The sequence below is a fragment of the Mauremys reevesii genome, linkage group 1 (assembly GCF_016161935.1).
Source record: "Mauremys reevesii isolate NIE-2019 linkage group 1, ASM1616193v1, whole genome shotgun sequence".
Classification (NCBI taxonomy): domain Eukaryota; kingdom Metazoa; phylum Chordata; order Testudines; family Geoemydidae; genus Mauremys; species Mauremys reevesii.
The window spans coordinates 243542963-243563173 of record NC_052623.1 but is presented as its reverse complement, the minus strand read 5'-3'; the positions used below and the strand labels follow the sequence as shown (position 1 = coordinate 243563173).

Below are 20211 nucleotides of genomic sequence, written 5' to 3'. Positions count from 1 at the left end.
CAGTTGGGAGGGAATGGGGAAAGGAAAGACAAAGGTTACAGCAATAAGGTCACATGGATACTCAGTTTAGGCATGTGCATGTGTTTCTGTCTCCAGACTTTGAATCATTCTTGTAGCTCTTCTCTGAACCCTCTCCAATTTTTCAACAACTGTTTTAAAATGTGGACACTAGAACTGAAATCTCGCCAGTGTTGTATACTAGCTAATATCACATCCCTTCTCTGACTTGATATTACCCAGTTTACATATCTAAGGATTGTGTTAGTCTTTTTAGCCACAGAATTGCACTAGAACTTATGTTCAGTTGGTTATCTACAATAACCCCTAAATTCTATGTACAGTCACTGCTTTTCCAGCCTATGCTTGATAGTATTAAAATACATGTTATTTAAATATCAGTTTCCCCAACCAGTTCAGACTGCTGTGCATCAGTGACCTGGCCACATCATTAGTTACCACCTCACCAATCTGCAAATTTTACCAGCCATGATTTTATACTTTCTTCCAGGTCAGTGGAAAAATATGTAATAGCTTTTGGCTAAAAACCAATCTGTGCAATTCCTCACCAGAAATATCCTTCAATGATTCTCCACTGAAAATTATATTTTGAGAACTATTAGTTTTAAATCCACTTAATATGGACCATATTGATTTTTTTATATGCTGTACAATATGGAGCCAAATGCCAGATACATTATTTCAACACTGTCACCTTTATAAACAACACTTGTAATCTTGCCAAAGAATCATATATAGTTTGTTTGACCTATTTGCAGGGCTGGTGCAAGGATGTTTCGTGCCCTAGGCGAAACTTCCACCTAGCGCCCCCGCCCTGAGGCGCTGCCCCCCCCACGGCAGCTCCCCCTATCTGCCCCCTCCCCCGTGGCAGCTCCCCACCCCCCACCCTCCACCCTGAGGTACCCCCCCCAGCCCCAGCTCACCCCTGCTCCATGCACGAGCACCCAAGCACGCCCTCACTGCTTCACTTCTCCCACCTTCCAGGCTTGCAGCGCCAATCTGCTTAGGCACCACAAGCCTGGGAGGCGGGAGAAGTGAAGCAGCCACAGCGGAGCTGGGGCAGGGAGTTTCCCTGGTGCCGCCTGCCCCCCCTTATTTGCTGCAGGCAGCCCTCCCCGCGCTCCCCTGCCCCAGTTCCCTCTGCCTAAATGCTGGCGGCGACAGGGGCGGCTGAAGATCCGGCCGCCGCAGTTGTTGCCGAAGAAAATGGCACCCCCCAAATCCCAGTGCCCTAGTCGACCGCCTAGTTCGCCTAAATGGTTGCACCGGCCTTGCCTATTTGTTGAAACCATATTGTTTGGCATCCTCTCATTCTTTTATTAATGGCAATTGGTATCAATCGTTCCATTATTTTGCCCAGGTTTTGTAGCAGCCTATAATTTCCTTGGACACCTATTTTATTTTATCTGTTAATCTGTATAACATTCATTTCTCTGTCATCTAAAATATTCCAATTTTTCCAAGATTCATTAACCATTAACATCAAAGATCTAAAGAACTCCTCAGTTAATTCCTTTACAACTCTTGGGTGCAGCTGTAGTTTAGCGTTAAAGTAATGATGGGCATAAATTGCAGAATTTGGATTGAGATTTTGAACTCCCTAAAGTTCTGTATTTTGGATCTGAAATTTTGGCCCAGCCCAGGGAAAGGAGGGAGGCTCATTTGCCAGTTTGGATCTGGATCCAGGTTTAGATTTTGAACACCCCAATAATTTTAAAGTTACTTGTTTCAGATGGGGTTGGAGTGGTGCTGGTCAAGTCCAATTTGAAAGACGAGTGAAAATCTATTCCAATACAAAGATAGCTAATGAATCCCTTTTCAATCTAGCCCCAACGTGTAATCAGTATGTTCCACTGCACAATTCACTCAGTGCTCAAAGCAAAGTATACAACATGAGGGCATAAAAAACATTTTAATTAAAAACACTTCATCACAAGGATTATGCTATCAGAATAAAAGCGCACTTCTTGTTAGAGATATTAAAACACTCTGGATCTCTTCACGTAGCAAGAGGTTCTCACGAGTAGAGATGAGCAATAAAATATATAGTAGAGGCAGCCAATCAGTTAGTGAGACCACACACGAACATGCTGCTTTTACTAACCTGGGAAAACATAAATGAGGCCATGACGCACAGATAGCGCCAGCTCAATTAAATGTAGCAATTTCCAGGGTGTTCAGATTACGCTCAATTACACAGGCAAATCCACTTGCGTGAGACCACTTAGAATTTTTTTTTTTAACTAAAAAAAAGAACACCCAGCGAGCTGATGCTTTTAAAAAAAAAGTTTTTAGTTTGTGGCTATAATTTTATCAAGACAGCACAAAACAGACATCAGAAACAAAATGGTCATGGTGCAAAAAGTGACTCTGAAGACTGCTAATTCTGCTGTTGGGGAGCCTGGGGTTTCTTCTTCATTTGGAAAATAATCAGCGGAAAATGTAACCCCAATTCTACGTCACTCGCATTACTTTAACAGAATAGCTCATCTAAATGAAGGAGGCCTCTGAAGACAGAAAGTCCATTGTTCCAAACCATATATTGTACATGTGAACATTGCACGTGGGAGAACCAAAGTGGCAGTCAGCGCAGGGCTTTATTGAGTGGGCAAATAACCGCATCAGGGTACTTTGGAAGGTAGTCTTCATGAATGAGCACATGAGCAGCTAAGTGAACTAGTGCCCTCCCTCCCCCGCCCTCCACACACCCCTTAAATTTATTGGATCCATTATGTCCAACCTAAATGAATGGCTGTTCCCACTACATATTCCAGGTTGAGCAAGCTTGTAAAAACTCAGAAGTTTGATTTTGATAAAGGTCTAGCTGATCAGCGGCTTATTTTGGGTCAGGAAATGCTGGGCAGAAAGGCCCCAGCTTTTTAAACATATTTAGACATTGCTGCACTCAGAGCCTAAATGCCTTTGGAAAACGAGATTTGGGCTCCAGAATCAGTTATGGGTTGCAATAGTGAGTGCAGCCATGCCTCAATATCTTTACAAAGCTGGGCTCACATGGCTTTGTTTTATACACATGACTTGATTACAATATACTACCGCCTGGAGTTCTCTTTTGCACTTGGCTGTTTGTTACTGTGGCTGCCATAGGCATGGCATTCCGGTTCAACACCGTCTGTGTAAGACAATTTCCTTTTAAATTCTTTATCCATTTTCTTTCCATATTTTTAGACACACATCATTAGGTTTAAAGCCAGTTCAAAACATTTATATGCATTACAAAAAGTGCAATGGGATTTTTTTTTAAGGTTGAGGTGTTAACCCCTGGTGTCCTGGCCAAATTCCAGTTTGCGTTTTTATATTTTGTCACATTAACATTTTACCCATAGTTTCAACGGATACACAATCCTTCCTGCTCTCAGCTGTAGTATTGTGTTGCTGTATGCACGTAAACAGCCGTTGCATTCCACCCCAGCAGCAGCTGCATTTTGATCATAGGTTAAGGGGTTTGCTGGGTTTCTTTGCAATATTGGGTAGTATATAAATGTAAGCTATTGCTCCCACTCGCCTCTTTCTTTATCTTGACAATTTCAGTCAAATCCTCTCTTTAACTGTGGTTTTCTTTCCCCCTCCCCCAGCCTTTCTTCGCAAGGAAAACCTCCTTGCCCACTTACCACTCTGGCTGTCTCCTGTGCATCCTTTATCTAATTCCTCGATGGCGTATAATGCTGAAAGCTGAATAAAGCAGGGGTCTCAAACTTCATTGCAGCGCAATCCCCTTTCACAATAAAAATTACTGCATGACCCCAGGAGGAGAGACCGAAGCCTGAGCCAGCCCAAGCCACTGGTGGGGCATCAAAGCTGAAGCTCCAGGGCTTCAGTCCCAGGCAGGGATCTGTAATCTGAGTCCCGGTGCCCAGGGCTAAAGCACTCGGGCATCGGCCCCCAGGCAGTGGTGCTTGGGCTTCAGCTTCGACCCCAGGCCCCAGCCAGTCTAAGCCAGCCCTGGCGACCCCATTAACACAGGGTCACGACCCACAGTTTGAGAACCGCAGAAATAGAGCAACCCAATATGGTCTACAGCGCACGAGTGCTGTATGTGTTATGCCCAGAATTCTCTTAGCCGCGCTAGACAGCACCCCCTACTAGTGGTTTCATAAACCTACGACTATCGCACAAATGCCCTCCAAGACAATTCATTCAAATCGCTTGGGGAATTTATGAAAAAGTCAGTGACGTGTCCAGGGTGTGGATCAGTTCTGCAGTTAATATTTAGTGAGTCCTGATCGTTGTTTTTAGAACTCGTTCTTAGGGCTCCTGGAAGGCTGTTAAAAATCTGAAAAGCAGGAGTCAGTCTGATGTGGTGCTAACAGCGATGGGAACATTTCAATGAAAACCAGGCCAACAAGCATCTCGTCGGGGCCCCAAGACAATTGGAATGACTTTATGGTATGTTCTTGTCACCTTTAACCCATTGGTATTAAAGCTGCTGTTCCTAAGGGCTAGATCCTGACATCCTTGTTCAGGAAAAAACTCCATTCTCAAGAGTAAAACGCACACCACAAGAGCAGGCCCTGAGTCCCGCTATGTCTTTAGCCACAGAGGCAAATTTGCTGCTGCTTATTTTTTGCTGCAGCAGTGGGGAGTTCACATGGCTGTTGTTTAACGTATGTCATACTCGAAAGGCAGCGGGCTTTGTTTGTGTTTTACTGCTTGGAAATTGTTGGATTTACTTTCTTTAAGAATAAATTGTATTTTAATAAAAAGAAAAGAAAATGGGTATTTAAAAAATAATAAATCTATGGAACTAGCAGAGACTCGGACTTCTTGTGTGACCTTCAGCAAACCTCTTTGCCTTAGTTCTCCATCCTTAAAATAGGGCTAATACTTAACGTTTTCCAACCCTTTGTTTTGCTTGTATCCATAGGCCTCGCTCTTGTACTGAGCTCTGTGTAAGTCCAGGAGCTCACTGCAAGCTCTTCAGTGCAGTGACAGTCTTTTATTATATGCATATGTGGTGCCTAGCACAATAGGTCCCTGATCTTGGGTGAAGCATTTAAGGCACTAGTGTAATACATAAAATGAAGGATTGAGGGGGGGAACAAATTTAGCTACATGTTAAAGGCTAAGCCGTTGAGGTCTTTATTGTACAGAATTATTTTTTTCATGTGGATTTTCTTTCCAAAGTAGTAATAAGAATCTGGAACACATTCTTCACCAGATTATAGCATATTTAAAGTGGTCAAATTTTGAGGCTAAAAAGGTCAACAATGCTCCTGTTAACAGTTGTATTTTTAAAAAATATCCATTCTTTTTTCCCCATTGAACAAAATCAACAATAGTTTCCCTTGCTACTTTTTTTGGTATCTTTAGTAAGATTGGTCAATGTTAAGTTAATCTTTGCAAGCAAAGCCCTTATGCTTTATGTAACTCTATCACAATATGTTTTAACAAAATGCCTTTTATGTAGCAAACAGCCTTGGACCAAGGTGCATTTATTTTGCACAATCTTAAAAGAGGAGCAATATTTAAATGTTCAGCCCTTGGGACTTATGCAATAAGCTGGAAAAGGGAGCAGCCAGTTCACTGGAGCTTTGTCTCAGAGGCTTGTTGTTGTTTGAGGTTTTAGAGATTGACCCACAAAAGGGCTTTGCCATTAAAGCATTCAGAATTGTATGCAGCTAGATTATGCTTGTGGCTGTCAAATCACACACAAAAAAAAGTCATTCACTGAGGCTAAATTAGTTTTAGTCAATGTAATTAATTTAACCCTTAGCTTTAGAAATAGAGGTGGTCTGGCTTCTAATTTCCTGTGGCTAATACAAAGCAAGAATGTAAAGACATGGAAACTGAAGACCTCCGGTAACTGACTTAAGCCAGATGCTTTGTTCTGTTTCCGTCTTAAATGCTTTGTTTCAATTATAGCCAGAAAATATATAAATAAGCCATTTCTTTTAGGATGGTTGGACCACAAAATCTTTTCCTAGTTAATTATCTAGCAAGTTTCCAAATGAGTTCACTTGGGTTGGCTTATTGGATAGTGCTGGGTGCTGTCATGTGGGAGATCCAGCTTCAAGAAAGGAGCTCAGGAAAGACAATCACCATGTCACCTCTGTTGGAGGAGGAGATTAATACAGCATGTCTCAGAGGTGGGCCAGAATTTGTCGCCTTAGAAGTATTTGTTAATAATAATAAATAACTAAGCACTGGATGAGGTACACCACATGTTGTGATAGGCATGTGAAGGATATTGAAAGATGTGTGATGGGCAGTGTTGAGCATTGTAGCAGTGGATATATGTCTACAGGTTTTGCATCTGTTGTTCTGGTACAGTCTGGTGCTGCTTTGAATTGATGTATCCTGGTTGGTGGGGAGCTTGCTTCTGATGATGAAGTTGGAGAGGTTGCAGGGTTGTCTGAAGGTCAAAAGAGGATTCAGGACAGATTTTTTTTCAGGATGTGGTCCCCATCAAGTATGAGTTGTAACTGTTTGATGATACCCTGTATGGGTTCCAGTATCAGGTGTGCTGTCAGAGGGGGTTTATTTCTGTATAGAAGCAGGTTCTTTCAGGGTACTTGGGTGTGATCTACTTTTCTGGTTTTGTTAAGTGTAATAAGGTATATATCCCGGACTTTCTCCTCAGAGCATATTCTGTTGTATCTGAGTGCCTGGCCGTAGATAACCGATTTCTTGGCGTGTTTAGGGTAGTTACTGGATCTGTGAATGTAGGTATAGTGATCCTTGGGTTTCTTGTATATAGTTGTCTGTAGGGTTTCATTGTTGCAGCTGATCATTGTATCTAGGATGTTGATGATAGTGTGGAAGTATTCTATAGAGACTTTAATGGATGGGGGAGGGGGTTGAAATTGTGGTGGAAATCTATGAGGGATAGGGTTTAGGTCATCTCACCAGAGGACAAAAATATGATTGCTTATATCTCATTGGTTTATCATTGGTTTTGTGGTATATTCGACCAGAAATTCTTCTTCAAGGTGGTCCATAAAGAAGTTGGTATACTGGGGATCCATCCTACTATCCATGGCTATTCCCATAGTTTAGACAAAGTGTGTGTTGAATATGAAAATGTGAGGGGTAAGGATGAAATGGATGAGTTTGTGGATATGTTTGGGGTGGATATCTGAGGGTCATTCATTATCTTGTAAATATTTGTGGCAGGCAGTGATGCTGTCGTTGAGAGGGATTTTGCTGTATAGGGAGGTGACATCAGTGCTGGCAAGAATGGTGTTCTGAGGGAAGTTGTTAATGTTGCAGAGTTTCTGGAGCAAGTTGGTTGTGTCCTGAAGGAAGCTCGGCTCTTTGTGAGGATGGTTTCTGTTAGTCCTGATATTGCTTCTGTAAGAGTGCTGTGACCAGATATGATGCTGTGACGATGCGGTTCTGAAGGGATCCAACTGAATGTGCCAATTCAGGACAAATCGCTTAAACAGGGCAGTTACAGCCCAAGGCTGGGGTTTTTCCACCTCTAAGGCAAACCAAACCAGCCAAACAAAGAGGACTTTGGTTTCACCTCACTGGCCAACCCCAAGTCACACAAGCAATTTCCTTAGACACTCCAGTCTTCCAGTATCACCACCAGTGCCACTCGTCCTGGGGATGAATGGTTATGAAAACCAACACCCCAATAAAAGGAAAAAGGTTCTCTTGATCCCAGAGAATCAAGCCCCAGACCCAGGTCAATATACACATCAGATCTTACCCACAAATCACGCTGTTGCCAATCCTTTAGAATCTAAAATCTAAAGGTTTATTCATAAAGGGAAAAAGGTAGAGATGAGAGCTAGAATTGGTTAAATGGAATCAATTACATACAGTAATGGCAAAGTTCTGAGCTCAGGCTTGTAGCAGTGATGGAGTAAACTGCAGGTTCAAATCAAGTCTCTGGAGTACATCCCCACTGACTGGATGGGTCAGTCAGTCCTTTGTTCAGAGCTTCAGTTTGTAGCAAAGTTCCTCCAGAGGTAAGACGCAGGACTGAAGACAAGATGGAGATGAGGCATTAGCCTTATATAGGCTCTTCCAGGTGTAAGAACACTTCTTTGTTCTTACTGTGGAAAATTACAGCAAAATGGAGTCTGGAGTCACATGGGCAAGTTCCTGCACACCCTGCTGAGTTACAAGGTGTATCTGCCTCCTCTCAATGGGTCAGTTGTGTAGCTGATGGTCCTTAATGGGCCATCAAGCAGGCTAGGCAGAGCTAACACTAACTTGTCTGGGGTGTTTCCCAGAAACACAGCACAAATTTGAAATACAGACAGTATAGATCCAATACTCATAACTTCAACTACAAAATGATACAGACATACAGACAGAATAATCATAACCAGCACCCCATAAGCTGGTCTTAGACACCTTATATGACCCCCTTTACTTAAGATTTGGTGCCACTACAGGACCTTGGTTGCAAACCATGTTCTATATGGTCCCAGTTTATATCAATAACGTCACAGATGCGTCTGCCTGGATTCCCTTGCTTGTGTATCTTGGAAAGTGTATACAAGCTCTATGCGGTAGGGTTATGGAGGGAAGATGTTGTTATAGAATTTGTCTTTGAGTTGTTTGGGGAAGGATTTAATGATATCCTTATTTACCTGGGTAAATTGTGAAGTGGGGTCTTCTTTTTTTGTTCTTTATAGTAGATGATGTTGGAGAGTTGTCATTTGGTCTGGTTAATGTAGTCATCACAGTTAAGGACTACGATGGTGCCCCTTTTGTCTGCTTGTTTAATCACTATTTGTCAGTTCAATTTCAGGGACTATATAGATGTCCTCTTAGCGGTGTAGAGATTGTGGTGGACGTGACGTTTGTTAAGGATTTCACAGTCGATTTTTTTTTCCTGAAGCAATCAGTGTAATGATCAAGAATGTGGTTTCACCCGCTCTGAGTGAACTGTCAGATGATTCTTTTTTCTTATGTTTATGACTAGCTGTGAGGACATGGTAATTGTGGTGGCGTCATCATTATTGTGAAAGAATTCTTTTAGACAGCGTCAGTGGAAGAATTCTTGTAGGTCTCCACATGTTAAAAGGTGTGCTCTGTTACCATAGTATGTTCTGTGGGTCCTACACATGCCTCTCACAACACATGGTGTATCTCATCCAGTGTATTAAATGCCCCAATAACAACTATGCTCTCAAATGAACACACCGAAAAATGAGAAAAGACAAAACCACCAATCACCTGTGTATGAATCCTTTTCACAATGCAATCACTCTATACCTGATTTCTCAGTCCCCATCTTCAAAGGAAATCTGCACAACACCATCAAAAGATGAGCCTAGGAGCTCAAATTCATAACTTTGCTAGATACTGAAAATCATGGACTGAATAGAGTAGAGACACTGGATTTATGGCATATTACAATAATCTATAACCCACTAGCCCCCTGCCCATGACTGGAGAGGAGATGTTGCGCCACTTCACCTTGAATGGTCCCTTGAAATACGTCTTAACTACTTATTCTAAACAACCTGTTCCACATTGTGTTTAGCTGTGATACTCTCTAATATCCTGGGGCCAATACGGCTACATCAACACTGCATACAGGAAGCAGAAAGGCTGACTGGCTAAACTATGGGATATACACAATTCTGTATCCTCTGCCTGCAAGAGATTTTCTGCCTTGCAGAGTGATTTCCATTGAATAATAGTGAGGGTCTGAGTCTTGTTTACTCTTAGGGTATGTCTACACTACAAGACTATTTCAAATCAACTTAAGTTGAATTTGTGGAATCGACCTTATGAAGTCGAATTTGTGTATCCACACTAAATACACTAATTCGACTGTGTGAGTCCACAGTAATGGGGCCACCGTCGACTTTGGAAGCGGTGCACTGTGGGAAGCTATCCCACAGTTCCTGCACTCCCCGCTGCCCATTGGAATTCTGGGATTTCCCCCCAATGCATGCTGGGGGCAAAATGTGTCGAGGGTGGTTTTGGGTAACTGTCATCATTGAACTGTCAATCATGCCCTCCCTCCCTCCCCGAAAGTGCCTGCGGGCAATCTGTTCGTGCACTTTTCTGCTCAGTGACAGCGCGGGCGCCACAGCACTGCGAGCACGGAGTCCGCTGCAGTTATGGCCGTTGTCAACTCCCGGTCAGTCTATGCTGGGTCCCTCTTTCTATTCAGAGATTACATGAACTCCTCTGCTGGAGAGTTCTGCATCGCTGCCGGTGCTGCTGAGCTCGCCCCGATGTCCAACCACGAAATGAGATTCAAACTGTCCGGACAGGAAAAGGAATTCAAATTTTCCTGGGGCTTTTCCTGTGTGGCTGGTCAGAACATCCAAGCTCGGACTGCTGTCCAGAGTGTCAACAGAGTGGTGCAGTGTGGGATAGCTCCCGGAGTGACTAAGTTCGATTTGCATCCACACCTAGCCTAATTCGACATAGCCATGTCGAATTTAGCGCTACTCCCCTCGTCGGGGAGGAGTACAGAATTCGAACTAAAGAGCCCTCTATGTCGAATTAAATGGCTTCGTGGTGTGGACGGGTGCACGGTTAATTCGAATTAATGCTGCTAAATTCGAATTAAATTCCTAGTGTAGACCAGGCCTTAGGCTCTGGCAGTATAAAAGGGCCTTAAAGTGGACATAGATGTAACGATTTCTCAAATAACATTACAATTGGCTGTAATAGGGTGGCAGGATTTTTCTATCAGAACCGTATAGGGAGGTTTTGACTGATTCCTTAACTCTCTATATAAAGGGAGATGGGAGCGATTCTTTGGGTAGAAAGAATTAGGGTCTTGGCAAAGAAATTCTAGGAAAAGCCAAGTTTAGGGAGAAATGTTTGAGTTTTACATTTGTTTTTTGAATTACTACTAAAGCCAAAACCAAGCAAAGAGGGTAAATATGGACTAAATACAGAAGGCCTGATTCTCTGTCACCTCATTCGGTGCTAATGTAACACTGACTATTTTAATACAGTTACAATGATGTAACAGTGGAGAACAAGGCCAGTCTACAAAGATTCTCTTCACAGTAGGCTGAGAACCCTGTGTGTGTTCAGAGCCAAAATCTGCTTGCCTTATACACAAGAGTAGTCAAGCAGGATTTGGCCCATAGGACACGTCTTTTGTGTTATAATTGTTTAGCACTCTGAATTTATGAGTAGCCGCACATTTGGGGCCTGATTGAATATGGGAGGAGAGAGGGAAATAAATACTTGTTTTTGTGCGTTTAGAAATTTGGAAATAAGACATGTTGAGGTACAAAATGTGACCTGCGTACAGTGTAACACTCCAACTGCATTATCAATACACAGTGGAGAAGTAACTGAGGAATGGATAACAACAATCATATAATGGCAGAGATCTAGACCACCGAGTGCCCATAACAACACTGTGTGGTTTTATTCCAGGTGTTCTACAGGGTTGTTACGGATCTGGTGTAGCCAGGTTAATTGCAGGTAAATGCATGGCTACTGCCAGTCCATGACTGGGCAGTCTCCTGTCCTGACCTCAAGTCGATCTTCAGCCCTCTATGTGCAGAGACTTTGTCCGAAAGGGGCCAGCTGGCAGTAACCAATGATGATTTCAATCTTCTTGAGGTCAGTTCTCAATGGATAATAATTTGTACTAGATCTAGTCATGTAGAAATCTGCTGCAAGGTCCTGCATTTATCCCGTGAGTAAGAGCTGCAGGATTAAGTCCTGAACCTTGTGTTTGAGTATCCAAAACACAATAGGTGGGGAACTTTGGTATAGCAGCTTGGTTTATTTCTCCTGTGGTATTTAAGTCAAATTCATATTGAGGTAAAACTGCCTAGCCTTAGGTGTTGAGAAGTGCTGAATACATTATGAATGGTGAGTCAAGAGATTTGTTGTGCAGGAATTGTTTGGTGGTGATGATGTTATTATTTAACACTTCTATTGTGTTAGCGCTTAAGGTCCCATCCGTTTGGGGCCCCACTGTTCTAGGTTCTGAACAAGCATACAGCAAATGTCAGTGCCTGCCCCAAAGAGCTCAGAGTATAAAAGACACGATGTAAGAGGTTGATGAGTCAAGCCAGTGGCTTGAGGGGGGCATTGTGGAGATGACAGGGTAACAAAAAGAAAATGTTGGCAATTCATAGGGGATGAGGATCAGTAATCACAGCTTAGCCCCTGTCTAGCTATTGCCAGGCTGCAGTCTCCTGTTTGCATCATGGGAGCTTGGAGGAGTGACTCGACAGGGGATCAGGTGATGGCTTAATGGATTTTGAATAGGAGCTTCATCCACTCGATGGGGCAGCATGGGGGAGAGGGCCAGAAGCAGAGACTCAGGGGACTGAGGTTGTCCTCATTGGAGTGAAGGTGGGAGTTGACCTTGTGATAAGGTTAAAGGTTGGATAGGCGGGGCAAGGCTCTGTTTCCCCAGATAGAAGGAGGAAACAGATTGTAGGCCTGTCTCGGAATGATCCTAATTCTCATAATAACTGATTCCGATGGACTTTTAGGGACCCTGAGACCTCTCAGAAAAGGAGATAGTTCTGAATTTCTAAAAACCACAAAACCAGAGCATAAGGCACACCTCGGTACAAAATGTGATTTGTGCATGGGCATAATAAAACTCCAACCAGATTAACGACTCAAAAATGGAGATATAATTCAGGAGCGGATAAAAATTTGTATTAAATCAAATAAAGTAGAAATCTGCTCCAAGGCCCTGTATTTGGCTTGGCACCAATTCTGGTATCACTGAGGCTTTAGCTACCATAGCGACATACTCTTTTGGGGCAGAGGGGAAGGAAGAAGAATTTACAGTAATACCTTCCACTGTTCGTCTAATTAAATCTCACAAGTTAGTGGAAAGTGCTGGATTTATAACCACTCTCAGTCCCAGTGGTTGCACTTAAAACTAATCGCCCTCTTTAAAATAACATATTTGTCTGAATTCATGCAGCCATTTAAACATGCAAAACCTAGAGATCAGTAAAATACAGGGCTGGAGCAGAGGGGAAGGTCTCAGAAGCTCCCATGTTGAACAAGTTTCTTTACCTTTGGCAAAGGCCACTGCCAGCTCTCAAAGTTTTAAGAAAGGGGGAGCTCGTATGAAATTAGTTTCTGTCACTTTAATGCATTCCTCCCTCCTTGTACACGTATGAGGGGATTCTGCTTCAGGGGCTTTTGGGGAAGCAGGGCATATTTTAAAATACTATGGTCTCAAAGGTTCAAATGCAAATCACCACCACCAAGAACTGCTGACGTAAAAGAATCTCTGGGTAGGAAGAGAAAGCTTTGTGAGTATCCTTTCTTCCCTACAGCCCCCACTCTCTCCTCTTTTGTCAAGTCCCCTCCACCCTCAGCCGAAGTCTTTTATTTCTTGGGAACAGGAAATTAAGAAGCTCAGGACTATTTTTTTAAAAAGCATTATCACGTGCTTATGTCAAACTTCAGCAAGTTGCAAAGAAAAATATCCCAAAGGGACGGAGGAAGTTAACTGCTCTTCCAGGATTTGAGATCACAGCACCCATGGTCTTTGCTTTGGCAGTGTGATTAGTACAATCTATAGGAGAGAAGAAAGGGAAAAAATGACAAGGTGGGGGATGGGGGCGGGGGAGACAAACACACAGATCCCTCAAGCAGAACAAAAGACAGCAGTTCACCCACCCCCTATGTTTCTCACACTCTCTCTACCTCCAGTGTAAGATCTACCTTCTCTAGGCTGAGTAGCTTGTAAGAGGAGGTTTTCCCTCAAACTTTTGCCACTTCCAGGCTGGGTGCTGTCTCTCTCTTTCTCTCTCTCTCTCTCTCTGTGTGAGAACACACCTACTGTAGATTGGTAGACACCATCCTTTGGAATTGCTACTGCCAGGTAAGATATGGTTTTAATTCTCCTCTTTCTTGAGATCCATTCTGCACAGGCTGATGGACTCATTTTGTTAAGTGCACAGTCCCTCCCCCCTACCCTCCCAGTACAGTTAATGCCCTTCTGTGTTGGAGGGTAATAAATATGAGAGGGAGTTGATTGCCAAATTAGATGCACCTTCAGGGATCCTGTGGGAGGGAAAGGGTTTCTCGAGGTCTGGGGTTGGAAGGGTGAAATGAGTATCTCTTCGGGGTAGTTGGGGAATTGTCTGGTCTGCTCAACCCTCTCCACACATACACACACGCACTTTTTCAGATCATACAGCAGGGTGCAGCACTATATCTCCACCAGCTGGGAGGGTGAGGGAGCAGTGTGTCATAATTTGGTTGCTATTTCTCTGCTCTTCAGGAAAAAGGACTTTATAAAAAGGGTTCCAGCACCCTGGACAGCTGGAGGGAGACATGTGAAAATAGGAGGGTGAGTGCTTTAACCTCCTCCCTCATGGGGAAGGAAACGAGATTGCTAGATACATGGCCAGTAAATCCATTAAACAGAATATCAATCATCCATGTATGTCTAATACACAGCTGCCCCGCTGCTGAGCCAAGCTCAGCAGGCTGTTTCAACCACAAAATGATTAATTAAAAGCGCAAGAGTGTTTTTTTCACTTCAATCTATTCATCTAAAGTCTTTTGTTTTCCTTTGAACATCAGAGAGGGCCACATTCCATCTGCTTTATTTACGTAAATTGTCCAACTGACGGCAATTTTAAGGCAAAATGCCCTTGGTTTGTGCAGTTCCTGATTTGCCATAACTGTGGTAAAAGATATGACAGAACAACAAAAACAAAACAACCCCCCCCGCACCATCTATCTCAGTAGAACCTCTATATAGTTTTTGGTGCCCACTTCAATAGCTAGTTGATTTCTATTTCCTACTTTTTTTCAGTCCCTCATAAACGGCCCCAAAATGACTCAGAACTGCTGAATATAAACCAAATTCAAGGAAATGGCAGCGATTAATAGTTAATGTCTTTATGCCATTTGAAAGATGTTAAAGTGCTATATAAATTCCAAGTGGCGCTGTTATTAGTAATTATGATTATGAAACATGATTCAGACTCAGAGAAAGATAAATCAACACTACCTGTCTGCCATCAGAAGCACTTGTACTAGTCACACTTACTTCGTGTATATTTGCACAACACTATCTACTGCCTATATCTCAGGGACCAAATGCCTTAACTGTCACAGAATATACAAACAGTATTTTGGAAGATTTTAGGGGTATAGCGTAAACTAGGTAAGACTAAGTATGGATTATATTCTGTTATTCCAGATAAGCGAGCCTCTTGAAAAAATCAAAGTTCCATACAGAGATAATTGATGCATGCATTCTATGTTTATCTAAGAAATATCAATGAGCAGATTAGAATGTAATTTCACCCGTTTTAATGTGTGTCTTAATGTCAGGGGATTATATTTTACATAGATTATTTTCTGTCATAAAGAACAGTAAAATTCTACAAGGTTGTGGTTGTACAAAGCTATGACTATTTATAAAATTGCGAGTGTACCTGTTTATCTCTGTTTTTATGATATACTGTAGTGTAGTTTTAATGATTTCACAGTTGAAACTTGTTGTTTGTGTCTTCTGCTACAAGTCTAAGCAACTGTCAGTTACCATTAAAGAACTGTGTTGTATCAGATCATCCCAAATCAGTTTATGGCTCAATAACCCACCCCATACAATGTTTTGTGATTTGTTTTGAAGACTTAATATTTTAGATTGCATAGTGCCCTAATTTCAAGGTTTAGATAGTCTTTTTGGTTTCAAAACAAAAAATGTAATTTAATATTTGTACCACAAATAATTGTTACTGCTATCAAGTGGAAAGTGTTATGTTTTTGTAGCATGGAGATATGAGGGGTTGATCTTGCCTTATAGCCTGTTTTAAAAAAAATCTTTGTACCAGGGGGTGAGTCTATATGCACACACATACATCTCCATTTTTACCTCATTCCTTACTCAGACAAGCTTCCACTGACTGGAAATTTTCCCTGAATAAGTACTGAGGAAAGCTGAGAAAGATGTTCAGGACGTTGCCCTCAGATGGACAGGAGATATCCCGCAAAATATATGTCCATATAAAATACACAGGGCTTGAATTCAATGTTACATCAGGGCCCAATATATTTCTAGGGGAAGGAGTTACTCAATATAATGCTTAACGTCCCGTGCTTTGTACTTTTAAATGTAAAAATACCAGGAATGAAATGTACAACAAAATAGAATTTGGTGTAGTTTTGCAGCTTTAGACTGCTGCGTGCCAAGTTCTGAGTCATAGTCATCCAAAACAGTCATGTAATCAGGCCTCTGTCAGAGCTTGTTATTTAAGGGTTTGGGACTATACAGTAATGAAAAAGACAACATAAACATCTTCCTGGTAGTAATTTGTGTCATTACTGTTATCTTTTATTTTTAATGTGGGATTATTGTGATACTCGTAAAGTGAGGCATGGATAGCACTGGCTGGAGTAAAACACAGCATGGGAAAGTGTTGTGAAAACTTCTTCAGGTGATATAGTTAATGGGCCTACCCTGCTATTCCAGGCATGGCCTTTCCGTACCAGAGACTGAAATTAAGGCCTAATGGTTTGATGGCTTTTTTTGATAATTCACAAGCAAAATGCATTTGGTGTCTTATTGTTAAACCCATTGCTAAAGCACCCATTAGCTTAGTATTTGGGCACTTGTACATACATTCACTCCTGTACAATAGGTGCCCTGTAACAGTACTCACTGCTGCCAGTGATAGTCAGTTATTCCAGAGATAATTTAGTCTTTAATTAGTCCATATCTTAACTCTTAAAATGAACATGTCTTATCTTTAATACCTATGTTCAGAGGATAACGCTCAGCCATCTCATCTGGGAGCAGGTTCTTAGAAAATGTACCTATCCCAAGAGATCAGAGTATTATCGAAATTTCTCAGTGATTGTTTTCTATCAGAATGCAGTCCACTTCATGGTCCCTCTGGAATATAGGTTGTAGATCTTCTGTGCCTCTGGTAGTAGTGTGGAGGACTTCACCCTCTTTTATTTCTGAACAGTACCTCTTGCTTCCAGGAAAATGTGGTAGTGCTAAAGTTTTCTGCCAGGTTCCCTTCCAGACTGAGGGACTCAGGAGGCTTCATGTGCTCCAAAGGTGGTTTAGTTCTGACACCGTGTACTACAGGGGTGGGCAAACTTTTTGGCCCGAGGGTCACATATGGGTATGGAAATTGTATGGTGGGCCATGAATGGGGTTGGGGTGGGGGATAGGGAAGGGCTCCAGCTGGGGGTGCGGGTTCTGGGGTGGAGCCAGAAATGAGGAGTTCAGGGTGTGGGAGGGGGCTCCAGGCTGGGGCAGGGGGTTGGGGTGCAGACTCTGGGGTGGGGCTAGGGATGAGGGGTTGGTGGTGCAGGAGGGTGCTCCTGGCTGGGTCCAAAGGGTTTGGAGGGTGGGAGGGGGATCAGGGCTGGGGTAGGGGGTTGGAGCGTGGGAGGGAGTCAAGCTCTGGTTGGTGCTTGCCTCAAGCCGCTCCTGGAAGCAGTGGCATGTCCCTCCTCTGGCTCCTATGTGGAGGCACAGCCAGGCAGCTCCCATTGGCCATAGTTGCCAGCCAATGGGAGCTGTGGATGCGGTGCTTGGGGCAGGGGGAGGGGCAGGGGCAGTGTTTGAAGGGGACATGCTGCTGATGTATGAGGACATGCTGCTGTTTCCAGGAGCCATGCGGAGACACAGCATGCATGGAGTGGGGCAAGCCCCAGACCCCACTCCCCGGCTGGAGCTCAAGAGCCGGATGCAGCCCCTGGGCCGTAGTTTGCACACCCCTAGTGTACTATGTATCACGTGTGCTTATATGGCCCCCGTCACCGTAGTGTTTGAGCACCTCGCGCTGTATAAAGTTTCTCCTCACAACACCATGTGAGCTAAGGCTGTGCTATTATTCCTATTACACAGAGAAGTTTAAGTCCACACTTAACCTGACATAGCTACTGTGCTCAGGGGTATGAAAAATCCACACCCCATGAGCACCGTAGATATGGCGAACTAACCCTGGTGTAGATGCAAGTTGGTTGATGGACGAATGCCTCCATTGACGGGGAAGATGGATTTCCTACAGCAACAGGAAACCCATTCCATCACTGTAGGCTGTGTCGATGCTACGGGGTTATGTTGGCATAGCTACAGTGCCCACGTGTAGACATGGACTGTCTTGCCCAAAGTCACACAGCAAGTTTGTGGCAAAGCAGGAATTGAACCCAAGTTTCCGGAGTCCCAGGCTAGTGCCCTAATCACAGAATCAGCTTTCCTGCCTGATACACAGGAGTGCTGGCAAGAAAATAAACTTCTTTTCCAAGCCCTACTCAGGGCTTTGGTCAGGGTGACAAAGTTCAATGCCCTGTCATGTGAACACAGGTCATCAGCTGTTATTTCCACTGGCATGATGCAATGCTCTCAATGGAAGTATACTACTTCTCATTCATGGCCTCCTTCTACTTGGTTGAGACTCCAGGCAGAGTGAAGGGCTCCATCCATTCGTTCAGCAAATATTTGCGTAAAGTTGTACATCTAGTTAAATATGGACTAACACTACATCCGATTGGCACCTAAGTTTCCAGAGATACAACCACTTATTCCACAGATGCCCTGGAAAGTTGTGACAGTCTATATCTTAGATCTACGTCTCTATACCTATATAAGGAATAGCCAGCACGGACTTGTCAAGAAAAAATCATGCTAAACCAACCAAATTTCCTTCTTTGACAGGGTTACGAGCCTAGTGGATGGGGCGGGGGGGAGCAGTACATGTTAATATATCTTGATTTTGGTAAAGATTTTGGCACAGTCCCACATGACATTCTCATAAGCAAACTAGGGAAATGTGGGCCAGATGAAATTACTATAAAGTGAATGCACAGCTGGTTGAAAGACTGTACTCAAAGAGTGGTTATCGATGGTTCGCTGTCAAACTGGGAAGGTATAGCTAGTGGAGTCAGTTCTGGATCCGATACTATTCAATATTTTCATTAACAACTTGGATAATGGAGTGCAGAGCATGCTTATAAAATTTGCAGATGACATGAAGTTGGGAGGGGTTGCAAGCACTTTGGCTGACAGGATGAGCATTAAATGACCTTGACAAATTGGAGAATTGGTCTGAATTCAACAAGATGAAGTTCAATATAGGCAAGTGCAAAGAACTTCACTTAGCAAGGAAAAATCAAATGCACAACTACAAAATGGGGAATAACTGGCTTGGTGGTAATACTGCTGAAAAGGTATAGGGATTATAGTGGATCACAAATTGAATATGAGTCAAAAATATGATGCAGCTGTGAAAAAGGCTAATATTCTGGGGGTACTTACAACAGAAGCATCATACGTAAGACATGGGAGGTAATTGTCCTGCACAACTAGGTACAGGTGAGGCCTCAGCTGGCGTACTGTGTCCAATTCTAAGCACTACACTTTAGGAAAGGTGTGGACAGAGGAAAGCAACAAAAAAGAGAAGGTTTTGAAAACCTGGCCTATAATGAAAGGTTAAAAAAACTGGGCTTGTATAGTCTTGAGAAAAGAAGACTGAGGTCGCACCTCAGAATAGTCTTCAACTGTGTTAAGGGCTGTTATAAATGAGATGGTGATCAATTGTTCTCCGTGACCCCTGAAGGTAAAGTTTAATCTGGGCTTAATCTGCAGTAAGGCAGATTTAGGTTAGATATAAAGAAAAAAACTTGTAACTATAAGGATAGTTAAGCACCAGAATAGGCTTCCAAGGCGGGTTGTGAAATCCCCATCACTGAAGGTATAAGAACAGGTTAGACAAACACCTGCCAAGCATGGTCTAGGTATACTTGATCCTGCCATAGCACTGTGGGCTGGCCTCAATGACTTCTCAAGATCCCTTTCAGCCCTACATTTCTATGATTCTATAAAAGAATGGCAGTTTTAACGTTTCTCTATTTTTGGCCGACCTTTTCTGTTCTGTGAAACCTAGGGTTGCTTAAAGGTCAACACAAGAGATTGAAAATATTTCCTAAACCGCTTTAGGGACTGAAATGATTAACAAGGCACAGTGGTATGTAGGCATGGTTTTAAGAATTGTGGAGATACTAATATTTGAAAACAAAATATTTGGTTTTTAATCTACCTCCTTCTATTTACCTGCCAAGACACAAGTTCAGGCTTTTTTCCTGTAATCGTTGACAAGATCACTGAGACTTATGGTCCCATCTGAACTGGCAAAGGAGCTAAATTTATCATAGCGAATTAAAGCCACATTATTTTTTATGTTGCTCATTGACTGATATCAAGGAGGTAGAGAAAATTTGGTGGCACTTAAAACAATGATCTTATCTATAAACCTAACGATCTCTATGTGAAGT

The 20211-nt window shown here is 42.8% G+C and overlaps 1 protein-coding gene across 1 annotated transcript in view; it reads left to right on the top strand.

Moving 5' to 3' along the window:
• Positions 1-14183: 14183 nt before the first annotated feature.
• The window catches only part of LOC120395467 (solute carrier organic anion transporter family member 1C1-like), a 44883-nt gene continuing 38855 nt past the window's right edge, over positions 14184-20211 (top strand). Inside the window, exon 1 of the mRNA XM_039519905.1 lies at positions 14184-14257. The gene's annotated coding sequence lies outside the window, so the exon portion shown is untranslated. The remainder of the gene's footprint in view (positions 14258-20211) is intronic.